Below are 22,908 nucleotides of genomic sequence, written 5' to 3' on the forward strand. Positions count from 1 at the left end.
CCTTCCTCTTAACCCATGCCTTCACACTCATCTCTGATTAAGTTCCGTTGCTAATGTTCAAGCCTTTGTGTTGGGCTGCAAAGCTTTCCTCTCCATAATACGTGTGGGGAAACTTTTTCAGGACAAGAGTCACATTCATGGGGAACCTTCTGCCCAGGAGGCAGATGTGGCATTCCAGGCCTTTCTGTCTGGGCCTCTGGACTCTCCACACCCCTTCTCTTCAGGCCACTCCGTTCACTAGCCCTGCTTTTACCTTGTTATACTGTGTTCCTGAATTGAGATAATGCCTCTTTTTGACCTAGATGGAGAATGCAAAGATGTGTACGGGGGTGTAAAAACCTTTGGCTTTTGCATGGCTGGAATGTACTGTACAAAGGTAAGAGTCATATCCATTGCTCTGGCCACTTTTGCGTTTGGTCTTGGCCACCTGGAGGCATTCAAGAGGCAACTGGACAGCCATCTGTCGGGAATGCTTTGATTTGGATTCCTGCATTGAGCAGGGGGTTGGACTTGATGGCCTTATAGGCCCCTTCCAATTCTACTAATCTATGATCGATGACCTCTAGCATGCAACCTCAACTGCTGGCATGCAACCACCCATGGGGGACTGCAGCTCTTGGGATGGAAAAGCTTCCCCATCTCTGAACTAAAAACAAGAACAACCTAACATTTGAGGACCTTAGTCACTAGGATGGAAGGACCTGTCAATTTCGCTTCTCTCGGTTTCTCATTTTTCCAGTCTTAAATTCATTCCTGCAACTATTTGCAAACATTTTAGAAAAGAAAAATCCTCATGAAAATTCATCACCATTTTAATGAAAATCTATTCTAATAAAACATTTTTTGCATGCATTGTTGACTAATGTACACATTTTGCAAGCAATTTCTCCTAATATAACACATTTTTGTATGTTATTTTCATGAATATATTCATTTTTATGCACACCTTCTCCTAATCTATGCATTTTTGTAAACACTCTTTGTAGAACTACAGAGCAAAATTCAGATAAATGTGGATTTTGAAGGATGCCTTTGCTTTGGTTCCCATATTGTTTCAGAAAATGCAGATTTGGCTTTAAGTGCAAAGTGAATTGAATTTCTCTCCATCCCAACTTCTAACAGATCTGAAATACAGAATACAACAGAGACAACCAACAAGTGTTTACAAGCACATACTTAAACCATCTGCTTTGCATGAAGAAGGTCCCAAGTTCAATCTCTGGCATCTCCAGGTAAGATTGGGAAATATCCCTGTTTGGAGATGATACTGAGCTAGATGGATCGATATGGCAAAGTGGTTAGAGTGTTGGACAAGGACCTGGGAGACCAGGGTTCAAATCCCCATTCAGCCATGAAACTCATTTGGTGACCTTGGGTCAGTCACTGTCTCTCAGTCTAAATTTACCTCACAGGGTCGTTGTGAGGACAAAATGGGGAGTGGAGCTCCTTGGAGGAAAAGGTGGTATATAAATGTAAGAAACAAATAATGAATAAGTACTAAAGCACTGTCCTTTCTTCTGCTCTTTCTGTTTTCTCCTAAGCTCCCCTGTCTGCCCCCACCATGGTTGCTGCTGCCATCCTAGCGTCATTTGGCAACCTCCACAATGCGCTGGACATAACATCATTCCAGAACATTTTTTGGGGGGGGAGTCACAGCTCACACACATACACACACACACACACAAGTTGGGCCAGTCACTGTCTCTCAGCCTAACCCATCTCATAGTGGACAAAAAAAAAGCCATCTTGGAGGTTGGGGGCATTGAGAAAAAGAAAAGTCTGAGAACTTTTCTCAGGGGAAAAGTATTCTGAGAAATTCTGGCTTGGCTTTAATTGGTTCTGCTGTAGAAACAAGACCAGATTATTTGGATTTCTAGACTGCGGAAGAAAGTTGGATTGGACTGGGAGAATTTCAAAAGCATCCCTGTATGTTTATGATGTTCTGCTCTGTGTTTTGAAGACACACCTGCTTAGAGAGGCATTCTCCTGCTCTCCTGATCCAAAAAAATGGAAATGGACTGCCTTCAAGTCAATCCCGACTTATGGCTACCCTATGAATAGGGTTTTCATGGTAAGAGGTATTCAGAGGGGGTTTCCCATTGCCTCCCTCTGAGGCTAGTCCTCCCCAACTGGTTAGGGCCTGCTCAGCTTGCCACAGCTGCACAAACCAGCCCCTTCCTTGTCCAAACTGCCAGCTGGGGGCAACTGGGCTCCTTGGGACTCTGCAGCTTGCCCACAGCTGCACAGATGGCAGGGCATGTAACCCCTGAGCAACTCACTGTGGGGGTGATCTTTAGCTGGCCCTTGACACCCAGGAGACACGAGCGGGGATTTGAACTCACAGACTGTGGACTCCCAGCCAGGCTCTCCTCCCCACTGTGCTATACCAGCTGTTCTCCTGACCCAAGCCTCCTGTTTTAATGGCTGTTTTAACTGTTTCCATTGTTGCATTGTTTTAATTGGCTTTTTAAATTGCGCATTTTAACTCTGGATGATTATTTTTAATGGCATTATTTTATTGTGTATTTTAATTATGTGTGTTTATATTATTAATGTAATTATTAGGGCTCTGCACAGGGCTCAGATCCAATTTGGGGCCCAATTCAGCACTTTGGAATGGCACCGATCTGACCCAGGTTGATCTGGGACTGGCCCAACCCAGATTTAGATTCTGGGTTCTTGCAGAGTCATGTGGTTGTGGGGTGAAGGAGACATGCCTCTCCCTTACCCTCCCTTCTGACTGTATGTTTAATTAGAGTTTAATTAAATGTAGGCTGCCTGCATACCTTTATCTCTTTATCTCCCCCTCCTCAATGCCAGGCTACCCCTGTGGATCGCTCCAGGTAGAACCGATCCAATTTGGGATGATCCAAGGCTGCCTCAACCTAATTAGGCCAAATCCTGGGTCAACCCTCATTAACCCAATCCAGTTTGGGATCCAGGATTTGGCTAGATCTGCAGCTTTTCTCCTTTTGCTCTGTGAAGTTCTCTCTCTCTCTCTCTCTCTCTCTCTCTCTCTCTCTCTCTCTCTCTCTCTCTCTCTCTCTCTCCCCCTTCCTTCCTTCCTTCCTTCCTTCCTTCCATTGCATTCCTGCCTGCTAGGATTCTAGGACACGGCAACACCAACCTTGAAGGTCATCCTTTAGAGAGACTGTAAGAAGAAGTCAGGTGGACAAAAGAAAAATCCATGGGGATAAACTTGCTGAGAGGCTGTTTTGCACCTGTGAGGAGAAACAGCCAAGAGCAGGGAACTTTCCAAAAATTGCAAAGGGTAGGAAATAAATGTGCAATCTCTCATGGGACAGTTCTTCAGGGCAAACTCCCAATTGCACCTGAGTAGCAGGATTCTCTTTGAAGGTCATCTTGATTTTCCTCCTGGGCACTGAGGAAGCTCAGTTTGATGGATTTCAAATTACTTAGAAGAGAAAAAAGGAAGAAGGAGGGGATTATTTATTGAGATTAACTTGCAGCATATGGGAAATGACGATGATGTTGATGATGATCCTTAGGGCCAGTTCTAAGCTACCAGGAGCCAGCATGTTGTAACAAATAAAATGGTCTGGAACCCAAAAGGTTGTTTCCAATTCTAAACATACTCCAAGAAGACTCACTGAAAACAATGGACATGGCTAACTTAAATTCATTAATTTAATTGTGTCTATTCTGAGTAAAACTTAGTTGGATACAACTCTATTTCTATGGTCTTCAATTAATATGTGGAGGTCCCTCGGAAGAAATGGATCATGTGGATCATGTGTAGCCTTCTGTTCAAATGGAACTGTGAGTGCAAGGAAGTTGAGGAGCACTGCCAGAGAGCCCCGCACCATGCAACCCCCCCATCCATGTGCTCATAATATCTTCCCTCCACCAGGGCCAGCTCTAGATTTGAGAGGACCCTGGGCAAAATTCTGGTGGGCTTTCTCCTCCATTGACATGACCTGATGGGCTTTCCATCAAGTACAAGGTAGGAGGTGGAAAATATGGAGGGAGGGTCTACCTCATTCCTTTTATGAGTTGGGGAAATTCCCCCACTCATGAGTAGGGATGGAAAGATCTATCAATTTCATTCCTCTCAGTTTTTCATTTTTCCAATCTTAAATTCAGTTCTGCATATTTCTGCAGCAATTAAAAAAAATCCTTATGAAAATTCTCCAGCATTGTAGTGCAAATTTCTCAGAATAAACACATTTTTGTAGGCAGTTTTGACAAAGGTACATATTTTTGCAAGCAATTCCTTGTCATAGAATGTACTTTTGTATGTTCTTTTCACATATATTCATTTTTATGCATACTTTTCCCTAACATATGCATTTTTGTAAACATTGTTTGGTTGGAGAACTGCATTGCAAAACTATAATATGTGCACATTTCAAAGCATGGCTGTGTTTCACTTTTGTATTGTTCCTGAAAGTGTTAATTTCTGTGGATATGATAGCACTCTTCAAGTACTTGGAAGGTTGCCACACAGAGGAGGACCAGAATCTCTTCTCCATCATCCAGAGTGCAGGACACAGAATAATGGGTTCAAGTTACAGGAAGCCAGATTTTGACTGAACATCAGGAAAAACTTCTGAACTGTTAGGGGAGTATGACAATGGAACCAATTACTTAGGGAGGTGATGGGCTCTCCAGCATTGGAGGCATTCAAGAGCTTGACAGGCACCTGTCGTGGATGCTTTAATTTGGATTCCTGCATTGTGCAGGGGGTTGGACTCGATGGCCTTATTAGGCCCCTTCCAACTCTATGATTCTATGATGATTTGATAGAGTCAGGTTGAAATACAAACTAAATCGAATTTCTTGCCCATCCCTAGTCATGAGAACCTCATCCAGCCTTGGTTCATGTCCACAAACGGTTTCTTGGCATCACTTGAGAAAGTTGTCCCAAGTCTGAGCTTGTGAAATATATGGGGCAGAGGGAGGCTGCATGTGCCTAGATTATTCCATGGTGTCTTCTCTTCCTGTCTCTGTAACCCCTCCTATTCCCTTGTCCCCTTGACAGCTTGTCATTAGGAAGATTTCTGCATATTAGCTGGAATTAAGTTAAACTGTGCCTTGAAAATGGTTCAGTGACTGACAGCTTTCTCAATGGATCTGAACAAATGAGTCCAGGTCTGTCTCTGACAGATCATCTTGCCCTGTCATATTCCACCCCGTCTTCTCCCTACGCTGACGTCTGCCTTAACTAGTGAGCAGAGGAAAAAGATAAGAGCTCCATCAATGTTGGGCTTTGACAATTTCACACCTGAAGTGCAAAGTCAAAAATATATGACTCCCACCTCATCCCTGGACTGAATGCCTCTTTTTAATAGCACATGTAGATGGAGGCTAGAGTCAAGAAAAACATGTATGGCACCTTCCCTCAAATGTACTCCCCCTAGTAGTTTGTTTTTTGTTGTTGCATATTATGACCAGAGCTCCTTCAACCCCCATCTTTACCTCACAGTCATAGTATCATAGAATAGTAGAGTTGGAAGGGGCCCATAAAGCCATAGAGTCCAACCCCCTGATCAATGCAGGAATCCAAGTTAAAGCATCCACGACAGGTGGCTGTCCAGCTGCCTTTTGAATACCTCCAGTGTGGAGAGCCCACCACCTTCCTGGGAAATTGGATCCATTGTCGTACTGCTTTAACAGTCTGGGATTTTTCCCTGATGCACAGTCAAAATCTGGCTTCCTGTAACTTGAGCCCATTATTCTGTGTCCTGCACTCTGGAATGATCGAGAAGAACTCCTGGCCCTCCTCTGTGTGACAACCTTTCAAGCACTTCAAGAGTACTATCGTATCTCCCCTCAGTCTTCTCTTCTCAAAGATAAACATGCCCAATTTCTCAGTCTCTTCTCACAGGGCTTTGATTCCAGTCCCCTGATCATTTTTTGCCCTCCTCTGAATCTTTCCCAGTCAAAGCATCTGTTGTAGGGGTGGAGGACCTCAAGCCCAGAGGACAAATGCACATGGAACTCTCCCCTGGCCAAACACATCATTGGCCCTCCTTCACATCCCAAACATATTTACCTGGCTAGAACGCGTCCTTGAATTAATGACTTTTGCTTCTCTGGACGGAGACCAGAAAGGAGATGTAAGTGTGTGTAGAACTAACCTACTGTACAAAGGTAAATAATTGCATTCATTGCTCTCCCCACATTTGCTGTTGGCTCCTCTCAGTACTGGCATAGGCCTTTGGAAGACTGGCCAGAAGAAAGTGATATTGGAGAATTCTGATAAAAATAGAAATGGGAGCTAAAATTGCTGATGTTTGCTTATTCGTCCCATGTCCAGAACGGAAATCAATCCAGCTAAGATGATCAGTATTTGCTGCTGTTGTTGCTTTCAGCTTGCAAATAATAATATGTAACTGATTAAGTCCCTCCTCCCCCAATTGCATTGTGTTTTCTTTGCACTGAAATGAATGTAATGACAATGTAATTTACTGAATTTCACCACAGTGGACAGCAAAATGAATAACATAGTTGTTGGCAGAAGACAGTGGCACAGAATTCATGCTGCAGACAACATACAGGGTGGAATGGAAAATGATGTCTTCTTACATCCCTCCCAGAAGGGAAGTTGGCCCTCAGGCTTAAAAAACATTTCAAACCCCTGATGTGTTGTCAATTATAGTGAAATGGATCCTTCAACATCATGCACAGAAAGCTTCTGAATGCGTGGGGGAGGGGAGCAACACTTGGAGGAGGTCTTTGGCCTTTGTGCCCTGGTTGTTGCTGGGTTTTTCCCTGGTCAACAAGAGCCTTCATTTGCTGTGCTTCACAACTCAGCTTGTTCTCTGGATCTGATCTCTCATCTCTGCATGCTGGCTCTGATTCTTGGTTCTAGGCTTCTGGTTCCTACGCAGTGGCTGCTTACAGCTCAGCGCTGGACAGAACAATCTTTCAAACTTCCTTAATGAACTTGAGTATAAATACTTCCACAATACCTTCTTCCTCCTTGCTCTCCTTACCTGATGACTCAGAAAACACAGATGTCTCTGATCCCCATTGGGATATATCACGTCCACCTGAGATGTAGGCAAATAAATTGAAACTCTGCTACACGTATCTCCATCTCATTAAAGAAGGTTAATTTGAGGAGGCAGTCAACACAAAAATAAGAACAGTTGTGGAGAAGAGAACGGAGGAAGGCTTTTGCACACCATGGACTGGCAACCTCAGCATCTGTCATCACTGGAAACAAAATACCTGGGAAATTAACTCGTTGCTATTTCCACTGATGAACAGTGAGCTTCCAATTAGTGTTTTAATTATTACTCATTTTAGGCTCTTTCTTTTCTTGTGTCTGTCCTAGTCATTATGACCATCATAAAATATATGGAAGAACAAGCTCCCCGAGGCAGAAATGGATGATAATCAAGGGAAGTGGATGTGGTGATGATCACCTCTATCTGGTGCCTATCAGAGAGAACTAGGACAAAGGCAACTACCTGATTGGGGAAAAAGCCACCACCTTGAATGTCTTTAAAAGAGGATTACACAAATTCATGAAGGATAAGGCTAGCAATGGCTACTAGCTACAACAGTTATGTTCTACCTTCACCGTCTGGGACAGCATGCCAGTTGCTGGGAACTGCAAATGAGGAGAGTGCTGTTGCACTCAGATCCTGCTTGCAGGCTTCCCATTGGGGCATTTAGTTGACCACTGTGAGAGCAGGCTGGTGAATCAGATGGGTCTTTGGCCTGATTCTGCAGGACACTTCTTACATTCTTATATTCTTAAAAGCCCAGTGTTGAATTCCAGCTACAAGTGGCCATAGGGCTGACTGTAGGAGGGCAGATAACCCTTCTCTTACGGTATTTCACTGTATGGCAAAAAACTGTTTAGGTAGGCATTTGTTTCACTCGATAGATAAATTTTGATCCCAAGCCTTTGCTTTATCTGCTGCACTTGTCTCTGTTTTTATTATATTATATAGGCGCAGGGGGAGGTTAAATGGTTGGTTTTAATGGCTATTATCCTTTTAGGCTTTTAGGGTTGCACAGGGTGGAATATAAATTTATGCAATCACAGATAGCCAACCTGGTGATCTTTATAAATTGTGCATTACAAGTCCCATCATCTCTGACCTGATTTTTAAGAGGCCTTTTGCATATAACTCTAGAACAATTATATCAGGCAGGGCTGGTTCCAGAGTTGAGGAGACCATGAGTGGGGCAATTGTCCTCTGGTGTGCCCTCTCTTACATCACAAGAACATAAGAAGAGCCCTGCTGGATCACACCTGTGGCCTTCCTAGTCCAGCATCCTGGTCGACCAGATGTTCTAATGGGAAAGCCCACAAGCAGGACCTGAATGCAATAGCCCTCTCCTCACTTGTGATTCCCAGAAACTAGTATTTGGAGGCATCTTTCCTCTGATATTGGAGATGCATAGGAAGACAGGAAGCTGCCTTATACTGAGTCAGACCCATTGGTCCATCTAGCTCAGTATTGTCAACACTAACAGGCAGCAGCTCCCCAAGATTTCAGACAGGGAGCCACTCCCAGCCCTATCTGCAGATGACGGGGATAGAACCTGGGATCTTCTGCATGCAAAAGATGTGCTCTACCACTGAGCTACAGCCCTTCCCCATATGTGTTGGAACAAATAATGCCGTACATTGTCATTGTATTGAGGGTTGTACATAGCCATTGATCAAGTGGAGAGTTCAAGGATGCAAAGGGGATTAAAGAGCCTGGGTGGCGTCCTGGTAGATCAATGAATGCCCTTTGGTGCCCATTGGCACCACACTGGGGACCCCAACATTGATGTAATCCAGTTTGGACATTTATCAGGGCACAGATAACTGTGGCCAGATCATCTCCCAAACAGGATAAGCAGAGCCCATATTGTCCAATATCTTGTTCTCACAGTGACCAACCCGTTGCTTTTGGGGAGCCCACAAAGTACTTGAGCACAACAGTCCTCCATGCACTTGTGATCCCAGCGAGTGGTATTCAGTGGCATGTGATCTCTGATAGTGCAGGTTGCCGAGTACACGATAACGTTTCATTCCCATGAGTTGCTTCACTGCATGTATCATTAATCTCATTTGTTCGAACAGAGCAGAGATGCAGCACCAGTGGCCATCCAGATGTTGTTGGACAACTGCCATTTCTCCCTGAACACTGGCAATGACTCTGATTGGAGTTGTAGTCCACAATATCCAGATCACATCATGCTGGCTACTCCTGCTGAACATATATATCACTCCCAGAATATTTTACAGAGATGTCATGATTGTTTCTTGTGCTCCCCTCCCCCCAAATATTATGGGAAGCATAGATCCAAAGGGAAAGATGGTCCTCGCTCACTCAAACCCCAAGGACATGCATCTCTAAGGTACTGTAAGCATGAATTTCTATTGACTCCCTGTAGCATAGTTTCCCCTAAGGGCTTTGAGATAAATTTCTCATCTTTGGATTTACACATCTGGAGTCTCATTCTCTACATCCCTTCCCCAAGGAAAGCCCTGCATTTATAACACAGCTGAACTATGGCTACATATACTGGCAAATGCATGCATTGAAAAGAGCATTCTTAGGTAGGAGTGACTATCATGTCATGTTTAGCATAATAATGGCAAAATAAAATCTAGGGAGGAATATTATTCGGCAGGAAAGCTTGGGTTCAAATCATGGCTCAGCCACTATGCTCATTGGGTGCCTTTGATAATACATACTCTCTCACCCTAATGCAGAGGCAGGGAACCTCAGGCCTGGGGGACAAGTGTGACCTTCCAGGGCTTTCTGTATGGTCCTTGGGGCCAGTGGAGACAAGTGGCTTGGATGTCAGTGGGGCAGTGAATCTGCTCCAGGTTTTAGTCTGAACTTTCAAGGAGTTGTCCAAGGTGCTGAAACCTATTCACAAAATAGTGATCCATCCAAGTGGGGGATCATCAGTGCCTTCTGTGGGAGTGAATTCCATAGCTTTAACTATGCACTGTGTGAAGAAGTACTTCCTTTTCTCTGTCCTGAATCTTCTAACATTTATCTTCATATCAGTTCTAGTGTTATCAGAAAGGGAGAAAAATGTTTCTCTGTCCACTTTCTCCATGCCATGCATAATTGCATATACATCTATCATGTCATTTCTTACTCACCTTTTCTCTAAATTAAAAAGCCCCAAATGCTGCAACCTTTCCCTCATAGGGGAGTCGCACCACCCCCTTGATCATTTTGGTTGCCCTTTTCTGAATCTTGTCCAACTCTACAACATCCTTATTATATAAATAAACAAATAGCTATCATAAGAACATAAGAACATAAGAAGAGCCTGCTGGATCAGGCCAGTGACCCATCTAGTCCAGCATCCTGTTCTCACAGTGGCCAACCAGGTGCCTGTGAGAACAGGATGCTGGACTAGATGGGCCACTGGCCCATCTATCAACCCAGTCATGGTCCAGAGGAAACCGAGAGACTTAAATCCACCTCCTTCTTGTCATCTGCAGGGTCATTGTTCACTGCTGAGATTTCTCTTTTCTCATTAAGTAGACCATGGCACTTGTGGAGACCCTATAATTGAGTTTTCTGGCAGCCAAACTGGCACTTCTGTGCCAGCTTTGGGATTCTCACCAGGTCTGTTTCTGCCTTCACTCTTGGGGATTAATGGACTAAAGGGGAGAATTGGGGATCATACCAGGGCTCAGGCTGTGAACAGATGAGCTATCAGGGAGCTCAGCTGAGACCTCTATGACCATAGGCAAAATAGCGTAGGGCTTTTCCAGGTTCTTCCAGGCTTGCAGTTGTATTCAGGTTCTCTTCTGGCACCCGTGCTTCTTCCTGACATTGTCTCAGCTTTCAGTTCTTTCAGTGTATTGGCAAATCCCTTGTATGCATCTGTAAAGGTGCATGTCACTGATGATTCAATGACTGCCAAAAGGTGGGGGTGTTTAGCAGCACTGGACAAGGCTCGAGCTGAACTGGGGTACTTCAGAGGGATTCTGGGCTTGTCAAAGGCAAAGTGGGATCTGTACAAGGCACCCTGAGTCAAAGTGGGGACCCGCCAAGAGCCTTCTGTTGCCTCAGTGATTTGGCCACCCCAAAAACACTGAGGACAAATATCCCCTAAAAGCAAAACTAATGTCTTTAAGCTTACCATATTAGGAAAGGGAGGGAGGTAGAAAAAACACCAGAGAGAGGGAGAGAGGGAGCTCTGTTGTGAGATATCACTGTATGTGCCACCTCTTCCCTTTCCTCTACACACCTGACAGGGGACCAGAAACCAATCAATCTCATTATCCATCCCGCCACTAACTGTACCTACCCTGCACTGCAGTATGGAGTAGGAGAAAAAAATCCCTCCCACCTGCCAATCACAGAGAAGAACAGAAAATCCTTACTCGGTCCCAACTATGGAGACCAGTATCTCACACTGCACATTGGGAGGGGAGGCTGGGTGCCACATCCTTGAAGAAGAGGAGGATGCAGCAGCCAGAAGGCTTTATATCCTCCTCCTCCTCCTCAGCACTGGCACATGGCCGGTGACTGCACCAGAAGTGGCTCCTTGTCAGATGTCCAGTCCCTCCTGAAAATGCACTCCCACCCGGACTCCTTTAGGAGCTGGACTGGGGGAGCACTATTGCACAATTCATCCTTCTGAATGCTGGTCAGAGGGGACAAGGTGGGAAAAACAGCCCCCCCTCATCTCATCTTCATAGTGAGTTAGCAATAAAAGCCTCACCTCAGTCCAACGACAGGTGCTGGGTCTGAGCCAGGGTAGTGTTGAAAAACTTAAGAGATAAAGGAATGTGGCACACGTTTATTCTCCATGTAAAGCCAAGCCTACCATCAGAAGTAATTTTCCGTATTGCAGATCCTTATGCAAGCAGTTAATAAAGTGATTATATGCCATGTTTATGTCTGGGGTGTGTGGGCAATGCCCATGTGTGCATCAGTAATGTAGATGGGGAAAAGACACAACAGAACTGAAAGCAGAAGTCAAAGAAGTATTCACAGTACTCTGTGCAAACTTAAGATTTTTTTTAAGGCAGAACAAGGAAATTCTTAGTATATCTATTCCACTTCAAAACAAAACAAAAAAAGGGGAGAGAAGCCATTTAGAACTCCAGAATCAAGGAAGAAACTGCAATGAAAAGTATTTAGGAAGCTTCCATGCCTCCACGGAGGGTCATGTTCTCTGCCCACAATCTTTCTCAGAGGGAAAGGGGGCATCATCACATGGGAAGCCATCACCCCCCATTCCTGGAGCATCCATGCCAAAGCATGGGGCCTTATCAGACTCCTTCAGCTCAGAGGACATTCCTCAATTCTGCCACCCTGGGCTCCTACTGGGAGGAAGGGCGGGATATAAATCAAATAAATAAATAAATCATCCCTCACTTCCTTTATGCCATAGGAGCCAGAAGTTACAGAATAGGAAAATGGCCCTTTAAAATAACAGAGCTCCTCAGAGGAGGCAGTGCTAGTATGAGGTTTGTGCCTAGCTCCATATGGTCTCAGCATGTTACTGACATGGCAGCTCTTCTCAAACAAGTCCTGGCCACTACTGTTCACTGTGAGCTTTCCATGTCATTGACAGGCTGTGTTTTGCCCTATTGTGCTGGCTGGGACCTGGTAGTGCTGGCCCTAAATGGACTACTTGACTTGTCTTTTCTCTGCTTTCTGGAATGTGATGTCCCTCCTATTAGTGAGTGCCCTGGTGTCAACATGCCCTCTGCTGGAACGCTAAGCTGGGAGAAGATATAGGAAGCTGCCTTATACTGAGTCAGACCATTGGACTCTCTAGCTCAAAAGTGTCTATAGGTCCTGGCAGTGACTCTCACCCAGCCCTGCCTGACCTAGGACCTTCTGGATCCAAAGCAAATGTTCTACCTCTGAGTTACATCCCTTCCCCCAAACACAGAACAATTATTTGAGAGCTCTGTGGACAAGTGTAACCTCCCCCAGCCCAAGTGTAATAAATAAACAAACATATTCATAAAGAAATGATCCTCCTACTGGGAGGAAGGGTGGGATATAAATAAATAAATAAGTCAACTGACACATTTTATGGTATATTCGTTTTATTTATTTCCATTTCTTCCTCCATAGAATTCAAGATAACACAATTGGAATTCTCCGACAGTTTCCCATCAAGATACTGATGGGACCATTCCCCATTTAGATGTAACAAGGTTGCCATAATGTGCCTTCAGACTATGTTGTTTGTATCTTTCAGTTTTAACATATCTACCTTTTTAGTATTGAAATACTGCAGTTTGGCTTTGGCCTTCAAGAAAGGGTAGAGCTGGATGCATCATCATTGTCATTCATTGTGCTATACCAAGCTCTGAGTCACCATCAGGCCTCTTCTTCAGTTCTTATGTCCTCCTTCCTCTAAAGACACTTTGGTCTGCAGGATAAATTCCAGGGTGATGGATGGAAAACTGGCAACAAATGAAAAATAGCCAAGGTTACAGTATCAATCCCAACATGAAGGAAATATATAGCATCCAATGGGCTGAGATGATAAATCAATAGAGATTCCTCAAACTTTTTCTGACATACTATAGTCCAACAGACCAACAGTGTCTTCTTCCTTTTTTCCCTTCCTGATTTCAGGTAGAGGCTCACACAAATTAATGGTCCACCATACACAGTTGCCTTGGTAATGAACATAAGGTATGTCAGAGGGAAAGGTCCTAACCTTGCCTTTTCCCGATATCTAGTTTATCACAGAGCTTGGAAAAGTTACTTTTTTTGAACTACAACTCCCATCAGCCCCAGCCAGCATGGCCACTGGATTCGGTTGATGGGAGTTGTAGTTCAAAAAAGTAACTTTTCCAAGCTCTGGTTTATCATGGGTTGTCTCTGACTTTCTACTCAGTAGACCTATTGAAATTAATGGACTGAAGTTAGTCATGTCCATTAATTTCAGTGGGTTTACTCTGAGAATGAATAACATTAATTGCAATTCTAGGTCCAGAAATCATAGATGAACTCAATGCATTGTTTTAAGAATAGCCAGTGATTGGGATGGATGGATCAGTCTATTTTTGGTCCATGCTAGTTTTGGATCTGTTCATTCATAAATCTATTCTATCTCATTTCTGTATTAATCTGTGAATTGTTTTATCACAAAATACTATTGAAATATGTATTTTATCTCAATATATGCATTTCTAAATGTATTTTATCCTAAACAATGTCAAATTTTACACATTTTGATACACTTTTTGAGCCAAGAACTGTATCAAAACATTTGGAGAAGTGTGAAATCTGGAAGATAATTATATTCTGATTTATGTATTAGTCCAGTAGGTGTGAATTAAGTCATTTTGCTTAAAAATGGAACCTGAACAAAATTCCCCTTCATATCTTGAGAGTATAGACTGCCACACACACACAGAAAAGACCTATAGGCAGAAATTAAGCATGCAAGACCTCTGACACCTAAAACACTATTTTTCTATGTGCAGTGATTGATTGCATGTGAGTGTGTATGAGTCTGCTACTCCCACTCTTTAGTGGGGGTGAGTTTGCCACGCACACCTTTTTGGGAAAATACTTGAATTGGCCTCTTCGAGGGGAAGAAAGCCTTGGGGATCTCATGAACTGGAGTGCCCAATAGCATGGGGGCAATCAGAATGCTGTTTGAGCCTGCTCTGCCCCCTCCACTTCCTCCTTCTCTTTTGCAGAGCCCTCCCACCCTCCCTTTACAGCGTGGGTTTTTAACTCATCACCGTTTCTGGGGGCTGAGAAAGATTTTCTGGGGAAGCCCCTGACTGGCCCTTGGGACTCCTCTTTTTTGCCTACTCCACACTATTAATTTCTTTGATTTGCTCTTGATGTATGTACTTATTTGGACTGTTTGGCATTTAGTGTGGGCAGGTAAGGGAACTGATGAACTTAACTGTATTGATTGATTGATTGATTAAATTGGTTAGTTGCTTTTCTACACAAATATGTGTACTCAAAGCGACTTACTGTTAATAAAAACAGACAGACAGTTAGTTAGTTAGTTAGTTAGTTAGTTAGATAGATAGACAGACAGACAGACAGACAGACAGACAGACAGACAGACAGACAGACATAGATAGATAGATAGATAGATAGATAGATAGATAGATAGATAGATAGATAGATAGATAGATAGATAGATAGATAGATAGATAGATAGATAGATAGAGTTTTAAAAACTGTATATAAGGCAGTGGAGCAATCCTCCTTAGGAAGGCTACACAGCAGAAGCCCTCCAAAAGCCTTCCCAAGTTGAGAACCAAATGCCTGGGAGAAGAGAAAAGGTTTTGCCTGGTGCCTAAAGATGGCTAATGATGGCACCAGGCATACCTCCCTAGGGAGAGTGTTCCACAAATGGGGGGCCGCCACTGAGCAGGCCCATTCTCATTGCCACTCTCCACACCTCCTTCCGAGGGGGCACATGAAGAAGGGCCTCCGATGCCGAGCACAAGGTCCAGGTTAGCACATATAGGGAGAGGTGGTCCTTGAGGTATTTGTGTCCTGAGCGGTATAAGGTTTTATAGGTAAAAACCAGCACTTTGAATTGAGCCTGGAAACTAATTGGTAGCCAATGCTGTTGCACCAGAATTGGTGTTATGTGCTCAAACCGTCTTGTCCCAGTGAGCAGCCTGGCTGCTGAATTCTGGCCCAGCTGCAGTTTCCAAATTGTCTTCAAAGGCAGCCTCACGTATAATGCATTGCAATAATTTAACATAGAGGTTACCAGGACATAGACAATAGAAATCAGGCTATCCCTATCCAGATAGGGTTGTAGCTGGACCTCCAGCCGAAGCTGATGGAAGGGACTCCTCACCACTGAGGCCACTTGAACCTCAAGCAACAGCAGTGGATCCAGAAGTGCTCTCAAGCTATGTACGTGTTCCTTCAGAGGGAGTATAACCCCATCAAGAGCAGGCCAGAACCCCATCCATCTGGAACCACCCACCAACAGTGTCTCAGTCTTGTCTGGATTCAGCTTCAGTTTATTGGTTCTCATCCAGTCCATAACTGAGGCAAGAAATTGGTCCAGCATATCTACTGCCACACCCAAAGATGTCAAGGAGAGATAGTGTGTCATCAGCATATTGCTGACAACTTACTCCAGTCTCCCACTCATGAGGTTACATGTAGATGTTAAATAGCATGGGAGATAAAATCGTATCCTGCGGAACCCCATATTGCAGGCTCCAAAGAGCCTAAAGATACCCTGCGAGCATCACCCTCTGAGAGCAACCATCCAAGTTGGACCAGAACCACTGCAAGGCAGTGCCATCCACCCACAGCCCAGAAAGCTGCTGCAGGAGAAAACCATAGTTGATGGTATCAAAAGCCGCTGGGATATTAAGGATGAATAGGGACACACTCCCCCATCTCTCTCCAGACATATAGGGTAACCAAGACAGTTTCTGTGCCAAAACTGGGCCTGATCCCCAATTGGATCAAGAAAATTGGTTTCATCCAAGAGAGCCTGGCTCTAGCTTGCAACTGTGTGCTTCAGAATCTTGCCCAAGAATGGAGCATTAGCGACTGGCTGGTAATTATTTAGATCATCTGGATCCAGGGAGGGTTTCTTAAGGAGTAGTCTTATCACTGCCTTGTTTAGGCAGGCAGGGACCACCGCCTCTTGCAAGGAGGCGTTAATCACCTCCCTGGCCCAGCTAGCCTTCTCCTTCTTGCCAGCTTTTATCAGCCATAAAAGGACAAGGGTCAAGAGGGCAAGTGTTCACCCAAACTGAGCCAAGCATCTTGTCCATGTTCTCAAGCCCTATCAACTCAAACTCATGCAATGCAACAGAACTAGTCAGTGCCCTGGACACCCCTTGAGATTAATTTGCTTTAACAGTAGAGTCAAGGTCCTGACGAATGCAAGCAATTTTACCCTCAAAGTGTTTTGCAAACAAGTCACAGTGGGCCCATCATAGGTTCCTTTGGGCCAGATAGTAAAAGGCCCTGTACTACCCAGAAAAGCTTTGCTGGGTGATACAGTGAGGATGCAATGGAAGCACCAAAGTCTGTGTTCTTTGCCACCTTCACTGCCACTGAGTAGGCTCGATAATGAGCACTTACTAGTGTTTGATTGTGTTCATCTGGAGTTTTTCTCCACTTAGGGTTAAGTCACCTCCCAACTTGTTTCATTGCCCTAAGCCCTGGTCTGTACCAAAGAGCCAAGTGGGCTTTATCAAGTGAGAGAGGGCACTCGGGGGTGATCCTGTCAACAGCCTGGGCCATCTGGGTGTCCCACAGATCAGCTAGGACAGCGTTTCCCAACTAGTGGGCCACCAGATGTTGTTGGACCACAATTCCCATCTTTTCTGACCATTGGCAATGCTGGCTGAGGCTGATGGGAGTTGTGGTCCAACAACATCTGGTGGCGCACTAGCTGGGAAAGGCTGAGCTAGGACTTCAAACTGGAGTTCCAGTCATATTAGCCGGAAAAAGACCCCCAGAGCTGTCTGGAAAACAATTGGAAGAGAGGTGGCCTTTGGATTAAACAGGGTTACCCACACTTACAGCCTTTTGAGCATCACCAACAGTACAGCTTTCTGCTGCCATGCTAGAGAAGTTTTGTCCATGAAAAGAGAATCCCACAGTGCTGAATAGCCCTTCAGCCTGACACTAAGTTCCAGCATTATCCAAATTCAAGGGAGTTTCAGTGCCAAACAGTGGTGTGCCACAAAAGAAGCAAGACTAAAAAGCTGGTTAAGGACTTTGTGAACCAAAGTCTGGCAGGTTGGGGTGATGAGCCAGACTTCAACCACTTTCACACCATGCATTTATTTCACTATTATTCCACTTTAAACAGCCATTGCAGAATCATAGAATAGTAGAGTTGGAAAGAGCCTATAAAGCCACTGAGTCCAACCCCCTGCTCAATGCAGGGATCCAACTTAAAGCATATCCGACAGGTGGCCTCTTGAAGGCCTCCAGTGTTGGAGAGCCCACCTCCTCCCTATTTATTTATTTATTTAAAATATTTCTATCCCGCCCTCCTACCCTAAAAGAGGGCACTCAGGGCGGCTTACAATAAAACCGAGCACGTACATCACTAACCTAGGTAATTAGTTCCATTGTCGTACCGCTCTAACAGTCAGGAAGGTTTTCCTGATGTTCAGCCGAAATCTGGCTTCCTCTAACTTGAGCATTCATCCTGATTTGCTTGTACAAAGCTTTCTGATATTATTTTGCATCTGGCATTTATTGAGCATTTCATAGAATCACAGAATAGTACAGTTGGAAGGGGCCTATAAGGCCTTTGAGTCCAACTGCCTGGTCAGTGCAGGAATCCAACTTAAAGCCTACCCAAAAAGTGGCTGTCCAGCTGCCTAGTCCTGAATGCTCCCAGTGTTGCCACTCCAGCTTCCCCCAAAGAATCCTGGGAGTATAGCGTGTGAAACGTGCTAAGAGTTGTTAGAAGACCATATTCCTTTCACAGAATGATGAGGGAGGAAGAAAAACTTCTCTCTACCCACTTTCTCCACACCACCCATAATCTTATTCATCACTATCATGTCCCTCCTTCCTTGCCTTTTGTCTAAACTAAAAAAATAAACAAATGTTACAATCTTTCCTCATAGAGGATTTGCTCCAATCCTATGGTCATTTTGTCACTCTTCTGAACCTCTTACCAGTTCTACAATATCCCTTCTGAGGTGTAGTGTCCTTGCAATTGGGGATCTGGAAAATACAGGGATCCCAATCACAATGAGGATTCTAACCATGACCAGCCAAACATTTTTTTTTATAAAAAAGAACACTTAAGAACTTGCTGTCAAGTGGGATGGGTGAGGAATAACACCTGAACCGGATTCCAGTCTGACACTCAAACAACAGCCAGTGTTCTGTAATGGTTAGGGTATTGGACTATGACCTGGGAGATCAGGGTTCAAATCTCCATTCAGCCATGAAGCTTACTGTGTGACCTTGGACCGCTCATCAGCTCTCAGGTTAACCTTCCTCACAGGGTTGTTGTAAGGATAAATGGGGAGGGGATAACCATGTATGCCACTTTGATCTGCTTGAAGGAAAGGTGGGATATAAATGTAAGAAATTAATAATAATACAATAACTGATTAACTTCAGAGTACATCTGATCTATGGATGTTTGCCTGTGCCTATACAGATGCCACTTGTAGCCTTCCCAGACTCCATTCAGAATGTTTGCATTCTCAGAATCCAAACTGGGGGGGGGGAGGATGCTAGTAGACTATCAACCCAATAACCTTGATAAAAGTTTGTTTCTTAAGATATGCACATAGAATCATACAATAGTAGAGTTGGAAGGGTCCTCTAAGGCCATCCAGTCCAACCCGCTGCTTAGTGCAGGAATCCAATTTAAAGCCTACCTGACAGGTGCCTGTCCAGCTGCCTCTTGAATGCCTCCAGTGCTGGAGCCCCCATCATCTCCCTCGGTCTTTGGTTCCATTGGCGTACCACTCTAATTGGGTAAGAAGCTTTTCCTGACGTTCAGCCAAAATCTGGCTTCCTGTAACTTGGGTCCATTATTCATGAGGATGTTCAGCCAAACGCGCTAGAACAGAGTGGACTCCTGGGTCTCTTTCCATTCTCCTGATTTTCCTACATTTAATCAGTATTATAGGCCATTTCCTATAGTAGCTTTCCCCACCCTGGTGCCTTCCAGTTATTGTTGGACCTCAACTCTCATCCACCCCAGCCAGCACACCAATGGTCAAGGCCGATGGGAACTGTAGTCCAGTTGTAGCATGAGACTGGGAAAAGGCTGTTCTAATTGGGAGGAGGGAACACGCAGAAGGTTGTTGTTCTTGTTGATTTTTTTTTTTTTGTAAATGCAAAACAAAATCAATTTGAAAGGATCTACATGTCTTTTCTCCTAGGATTTCATAGCTCAGTTTAATCTATTGCAGACCAGAGAGATGCACTCTGAAGTCCAAAAGCATTGGTGGGTGTTAGTGGCCTTTACTCATTGAACCGCACTGTCACTGAGTCTGTTTTCCATCAAGTCTGAGAAACTGTAACTAGGGGGAGTTATGTCTTTGCCCAGTCTGGGAATGGACTGCCAAGGCCGTTGCTATGGTAACCATCGCGATAGACTGGGAAAAGTTCTAGCAGCTATCTGTGTTAAGCTGTGTCTTCTGTGTATTGCCTCTGAATGGAGAGGTTCTCTTCTGTGTTTACCTTTGGAGAGAGATGTACCAGAAGGGGGGTGACTGAAGAAACTCTACATGTATTTACTCTTAAGCCTTTGGCCGTAACGTCTTAATAAAGACTCTTCACATGGTCTAATGCTTTGAAGAAGTTTCTTGCTCAACTTAACTCCAACGTAATCTATGCTGTTTCACGCAACAACGCACACACGTCAACAGGGGTTATGGGCCCAGATCCACAGCGCATTACACGGGAGTAAGTTGCTGGTCTGAACGGCAGACGGAGTTCCAGAGTGCAGCTTGATTGATTGTACCAGACGGAGGTGAGCAACATGGCTGTAAACCTGTCTGGGGGAGACTTGCCAATGGAAAGATTGACGGAAACAAATTATGGCAGCTGGAAGCCGAGGATGCGGGCTTTGCTGATAACAGAGGATTTATGGGACATTATAGATGGACCACCCCCGGTGGTATTGACCACGGCCTGGAAGCGCAAAGATCAGAGGGCGCAGGCATTTATAATCTTGGCTCTATCGGATTCTCAACTGATGTGTGTGAGAGATGAGCCGTCGGCCAAACAGATGTGGGACGCGTTGCAGGATTTGTCCCAGTAATGGCAGCGGAGGCAGGAGGCGCAGAGAGCCGAGCTGATGGAAGCTGTCAGAAGCAAGGAGGAGAAAAGTGCCGAACCGGAGGAGGCAGCCGAAAGCAAACGGGATTACAAGCAACAGCTGTTAAAGGCTTGTTATGCCTGTGGGGCTCGTGGGCATCTCCGAAAAGACTGTGCAGTCAAGCGCAACTCCAGGGACGGAGGCTTGAAGCAGGGAAGTGTAGACTTTGTTTGTAAACAGAAGTCTCAAGATTTAGGACCTGTTAACTGGATTGTTGACAGCGGGGCGAGCCATATATTAATTAAAGACAGAAGTTTGTTTTATGCTTCAGAAGAAGTGCAGGAGTTTGTGCAACTTGCAGATGGATCACAGAAAAGGGTGGAAGCCCGAGGACTGGTGAGATTTAATAAAGTTGGGATAATGTCAGAATGTTTGTTTGTTCCAGAATTGGCTCATAATATTTAATCAGTTCAAAAACTGGTGGATTCTGGGTATTGTGTAACATTTGATAGAGGAAAATGTTTTGTGCAAAGAAGAGGCAAAGTTGTCTGTCAGGGATTCATGACATAGGGGCAGTTTAGAATGACCGTGGGTGTGAAGTGTGCTGATGCCTTGAGTTTAATGGGGCGGAAAGAGAATGACGGTCAGAGCTGTAAGAAGACAGCTGTTAAAAGCACACAGCCACAGTATTCATGTAATGCAGTCAGGCTGATGCCTGAAAGAGTGCATCGCAGCCGAGTTTACAAGCCACAGGGTAAGAGACGTGGCAAACGTGCACCTAGAGCACAAGAGAATGCATATTTCAGAGTTTGGTGTCCAGAAACACAAGTGCAAACATTTAAACCAGATCTTGACATAAATCTGAAAGGCACGAAGACAAAGAGTCTGGTTTTGTCAGGAGCAAAGACAGGAGGTCTTGAATGTTTTGTGGATGCAGATCATGCAGGGGAACTGAGCAGTCGTAAGTCAACCTCTGGCATAGTTGTGATGTGGCACGGGTCATGCATTGACTGGAGTAGCAAGAGAACAAAACATATTAGTGTCAGATACTTTCACATAAGGGATTGTGTGCAGCAGGGGTTCGTTAACCTGACATTTTGTGACACTAACAACATGGTGGCTGACATAATGACCAAGCCTTTGTGTGAGGAGAAATTTGGCAAACTGGTGACAAGGCTTGGAATGAGTTGAAAATTGCTTGAATAAAGTTCTAGCTAAATGTACAGAGATGTTCTGAAATGTACTGTAATGTACTGAGATGTAATTTGGAACTGTATTGCAAGATGTATTGGAGAAACGTATTGTTGTTATTGTTGTAATGAGTTACAGACATGATGAGAAAAAGGGGGAATTGTTGACCATTGAACCGCACTGTCACTGAGTCTGTTTTCCATCAAGTCTGAAAAACTGTAACTGGGGGAGTTATGTCTTTGCCCAGTCTGGGAACGGACTGCCAAGGCCGTTGCTATGGTAACCATCGCGATAGACTGGGAAAAGTTCTAGCAGCTATCTGTGTTAAGCTGTGTCTTCTGTGTATTGCCTCTGAACGGAGAGGTTCTCTTCTGTGTGTAACTTTGGAGAGAGATGTACCAGAAGGGGGGTGACTGAAGAAACTCTACATGTATTTACTCTTAAGCCTTTGGCCGTAATGTCTTAATAAAGACTCTTCACATGATCTAATGCTTTGAAGAAGTTTCTTGCTCAACTTAACTCCAACGTAATCTATGCTGTTTCACGCAACAACGCACACACGTCAACACATCCCCCCCGCTTCACCTACCTTTCTCTGCTGTTCTTTGCAGCTGCGCGCACTGGGCGCGCAGGATGGCCATCAATCAAGATGGCGGCCGATGAGGAAAAGATGTGTTTATATGTGTATGCATGCATGTAAAACCTCTAACTTTTGTGTGACTGCTTTGGAGATGGGATTCAGTGGCTGGTGATGGTTCAAAAGCATTCTGTTGACCTAACAGGCTGGCGTCAATTTGAGTGCATTCTTTGTCCTCTAGCCTCTACTTTTACCTATCTAGGTTTTTCCCCTCACAAAAAAATAGTGCTACTGACATTTTTTTTAAAGGAAATCTTAATCATTTTAAAGGAAATATTGGTGTTTTGAAAGGAAATATTGCTATATGAAAGGAAGTGTTGATAAAATTATTGTTTTTAATATTGATATTTTAGAGGTTTTTAAAAACAATCCATTGTTGAAAATGACTGCGGAAA

This window comes from Rhineura floridana, chromosome 20 (genome assembly GCF_030035675.1).
Source record: "Rhineura floridana isolate rRhiFlo1 chromosome 20, rRhiFlo1.hap2, whole genome shotgun sequence".
Taxonomy (NCBI): domain Eukaryota; kingdom Metazoa; phylum Chordata; class Lepidosauria; order Squamata; family Rhineuridae; genus Rhineura; species Rhineura floridana.